Source organism: Acinonyx jubatus, chromosome C1 (genome assembly GCF_027475565.1).
Source record: "Acinonyx jubatus isolate Ajub_Pintada_27869175 chromosome C1, VMU_Ajub_asm_v1.0, whole genome shotgun sequence".
Classification (NCBI taxonomy): Eukaryota; Metazoa; Chordata; class Mammalia; order Carnivora; family Felidae; genus Acinonyx; species Acinonyx jubatus.
Genome location: NC_069381.1, coordinates 3021442 through 3025842, shown reverse-complemented (window position 1 = coordinate 3025842; position 4401 = coordinate 3021442). Strand labels below are relative to the sequence as shown.

Here is a 4401-nt window from a genome sequence, read left to right as displayed (position 1 = left end):
TCACTTGGTCTCTGATAATTTTGCTGTAACAACCTGAGTAGATGAAGGCACACATCCAGCACCACCGAGCCTGTTGTAGCAGGTACTCTGGAAAGCCTTTGCCCGCATCACCTGTGTTCATTACTCATGACAACCCGCAGGTAGGAGTTACTCTTCTCCCCACTGTGGACTCGAGACAACAAAGGCTCTGGAGGCTGCGTCTCTGGCCACAGATGGTAATTGGGTCCTCTGATTCTGAGCACTGGATGATCCTTTCCTCACCATCGAAGGAGAAGAATCTGCTCACACCACACCTGACATCCTGAGGCTTAAATGCTTCCCACAACAAAGAGGCAGCATGGCTTCTGCAGGTGGTGAGCCTCCAGGTGGGGGCTCAGTGGTTGAACAAGACCTCACATGGTAAAGGGAGAGCACCAAGAAGCCCACGAGGATGCTGGCTCTCTCCCGGCCCCAGAATGGCTTCCCATGAATCCCTGTTTCCTTCTCAAAGCCATTTATTCCTTCCTTCACTCATTCATTCCTTCACTCAACAGTTATAAGCTCTCTGTGTTAGTCAGGATTCTCCAGAGAGAAAAGAACCAACAGAAAATTTATACATATAGAGAGATCTATTGTAAGAAATTGACTCACGTGATTATGGATACTGGCAGGTCCAAAATCTTCAGGCTGCAGACCCAGAGAAAACCTGAAGGTTGTCTGCCACAGAATTCACTCTTGCTCAGGAGAGGCCAGTCTTTTTTCCTATGAAGATCTTCAACTGATTGGATGAAGCCCACCCATGTCAGGGAGAGCAATCTTTACTCAGAGTCCACTAACTAAAATATCAATCTCGGGGCGCCTGGGTGGCGCAGTCAGTTAAGCGTCTGACTTCAGCTCAGGTCACGATCTCGCGGTCCGTGAGTTCGAGCCCTGCGTCAGGCTCTGGGCTGATGGCTCAGAGTCTGGAGCCTGTTTCCGATTCTGTGTCTCCCCCTCTCTCTGCCCCTCCCCTGTTCATGCTCTGTCTCTCTCTGTCCCAAAAATAAATAAACGTTAAAAAATTTTTTTTAAATAAAATAAAATATCAATCTCGTTCAAACACACCCTCACAAAACCATCCAGAATAATGTATGACCACATCCCTAAGCCCCATGACCCAGCCACGCTGACCTACTAAATGATCCATCACAGGTTCCTATTCTAGGTCACAAACAACGTATTCCACTGTGACAGCAACAGATGATTAACAGTAAATAGAATAAAGAAGTACATAGAATGCAATGCACCAGGCAGGGAGAGAGGCTGAACAGGACAGAACCGGCGAGGTTGGGGGGCAGTAGTGGGTGAGTGGGAAGGAGTAATTTTCAGATCAGCCTCCTTTAAAGGGCACATGAGCCCAGACTGGAGAGGCCAACTGTGTGAACACTTGGCAGAAAGGAATTTTGGGCAAAGGGAGGCCACAAGAGTGCCCAGAGGAGCAGCAGGTGGGCCCTGAGTTCCAAGCAGAGGAGTGAGGGGCCACAGGTGAGACTGGAGGTGGAGAAGCCATCAGGGTTGACTGAAGAGCCCCTGCCTTCTTAGTCCCCAGTGGTAGAACTTCAGACCATGGGCATCTTTTCCTACATGTTATATCTTTGACACCCTGGAAACCACTGATTTTGGATGAATAAAGATGTCTGCAGAATTTGGGATGAACTTCCTTCTCTTGGTGCCTGTGTTTCAATGGTCTATCCAGTGTCACTGATCAGGAAAGTTGCAGCTCTCAAGATGGTGCACACTTGGTACCAGCAAAGGACAGTTCTCCTCCACCGGACATGCTGCCCGCAGCCTGCTGGGGCACCGAGGGTGTGAGGTACAGGGCGTGTGACTCCCGGGGTGATGACGGTGACCACTGTATTGTCTCAGAGCTGTTGTGAATTTCAGTGCCTCTCATCAAATTTTGGGGGGATGTATGATGAGGCCTGTGTCTGTCCTTTTTAGTGTTTCTACTGTAAACACATGTTCCCTGTCCCTCCTCTTTGAAGCTTCTGGATCAGCCTGAATGAAGGGCATCTTGAGGACAGGATACTGGAGAGTGCTACCATTTGCACCAAAGTTCCCATGTTTCCCCCACAATATGGGAAATCAAGATTCCTATCAGAGTGGTTTTCTTTTTTTCTCATCTACAAGTCTCTGCCTTTTGCTTTTGGTGTTTTTCATTCTTGTTTCTTATTGATTTTGCTTTAAGATGATGAAGTAGAATCACTTTGGACTTGTAAAATAGACTTACACTAATACAACACTGGCTTTATCTGTTGTCTCCACAGAGGTTTCCTTGAGGAAAGGGCTGTGCCGGCTTAGGGCGGTTGGACGACGGCTGCTTTGCCTCCAGCCAGCTCTTTATTTCCTCCAGCTGTCGACCACCATGTTCTCACAGATGTATGTTCTTTGTTTGTTTTCCATCCACTTGGAGGAAGCGGAATTCCAGGGTCCAAAACACAGGTGGGAAAGAAGCCCCAGGCAAACACCGTGTCTTCAGTGGTTGTGGGGCCATTTCAATGTCTCCCTTGTCTGGTATCTTCTTCTGACAGGAGTCTGCAAAGGTCACAGAAATCTGGACGTGCATGTGGAAGGCTTCTCCCGTCCTTGAGGATTAGACAACAGAGGTCCAGCAAGGCTGGAACTCAGCTGAGACCCCATCGATGAGTATCAGCAGCAGGGCTGGGCCCCTCACTGATAGGGGGTCGGCCCAGGCTGATAGGCTGGGCCTTTGGGGCACAGTGAAGGTAGTAGCCAGGGGACAAAACACAAAGGGCAGGTGGCCTTCATGGTGATCCATTCAATCCAAGGTATGTGGGTGGCAATAAAAAGAAGAAAAGAATCAATAATAATAAATGGTAGTAATTAATATTTTTAGTACTCTTGACAACCACAATGGCCCCTGTCATATTCCAAGCATTATATCAGGCAGATCGTATGAGCCGTCCTGAACCCACATGGCCACCCAGAGATGACTTTGCTCCCTGCTGCTTCTCAGACGAGGGAGCTGTGGCTCCGAGAAGACAGGCTGGTGCACGTAGCCCCATTGGGGGGTGAGGAGGTTGCCTGTAGAGGACTCCCTGTCCTGGACAAGGAAGCTATGCGAACCATGCATACTTCAAGCAAAGGTTTCTCTTTGTGGCTCCCCAAAGGGCTTGGTGTTTGGTGAAGGATTCCGGGGCCAAGGAAGTAAAAGGACACCAAGCAGCCCTCCTGGGGCAGTGACTGAGGACATTCAAGAGAGAAACAGGTTGCTCATAGGACACTTGCTTCCAGAAGGGATCAGCTCTAGAGCCACCAAGCTCCCACTTGGCCCCTTTGCTTCTTAATTCCAGAACGACCTTCTGTGGGTGGCCCCTGAGCACAGCTCTCAAATCACTTAGAAATACAGGCAGGACCCCTGGATGCCTTCTGTTTACATCTGAGCTTCTGATCAATTAGTAACAAAATTGTAGTATGGTATTGGAGAATGCTCCTTAAAAGGCATTCACATGTGTGCAGGTTGGCTCAGGGATCCATCTAACATCATGGAGAAGGGTGGAGGGCCTGGCCCCTCTCCAGTTGTCAACTGGCTGCCACCCTCCAGTCTCGGAACAAAGGGGCTCACACTTTGATCTTTCCACATGAAAAGGACCAAAACTCTACTCTCAAAGCTCAGAGTTCCACATGGACCATTGGTGTCCATTCAGGTGCTATGGGTCACCTTCAGAAGCATGAGTGTGGGGATGAAATTGTGTGTGTGTGTGTATGTGTGTGTGAGAGAGAGAGAGATTGAGAGAGATTGAGTTTCACTCCCATTACTGGCAAATGTCTAGAATAGAATTTCTCGATGCCTTATTTTTTTCTGACATTTCAAAAAGATTAGTGTGTAGGTGTCCAGATATTAATATTGATCTCTGTTCATTCCTTTGGGTAAACAGCTGCTCGAACACAACACCACTTGATTACTTTAATACAGAAATAGAAAGAGAAGAAAATCGCCTGTTTTTGTCTCTATTTGATAACTGAGGAGGGTTCTGGACCAAGCAGGCATGGTCAGCGGTGGGCACAGGCCATTTTAGTTGTAATAAAAACATGTTCATGAGCCTCATTCCTTGCAAAGGCTGTGGGGAACTTCAGTTTCCCCAGAGGTAGAACGAGCAGACTGGGACATGGCTGGCGTCCATGACTCCAGCCTCTGGCTTCTTTTCCATACGAGCTTCATGCACTCTGGACAAGAGAGAAGGATGCTGCTGCTGTGGTCCATTTTCCCATGTGTTCCTGACCACATTAGGGGATGAATGATCTCTCTAGCTGCCTTCTGGGTCCTCTCAGGAGGGACATGGCTTTTTCTAGTCTCCAGTGAGGACTTGCAGAGTGGCTTGGACCCTCTATCAGAGGTGCAGCTGAGGAGCATGGGGCACA

The 4401-nt window shown here is 48.6% G+C and overlaps 1 long non-coding RNA gene across 1 annotated transcript; it reads left to right on the top strand.

The window, feature by feature from the left end:
• The first annotated feature begins 1273 nt into the window (after positions 1-1273).
• Positions 1274-2856, top strand: LOC113599138 (uncharacterized). The gene is made up of 3 exons (XR_003419872.2): positions 1274-1503; positions 2286-2460; positions 2550-2856. It is a non-coding gene; the product is annotated as an uncharacterized LOC113599138 (long non-coding RNA).
• The last annotated feature ends 1545 nt before the right edge of the window (positions 2857-4401 follow it).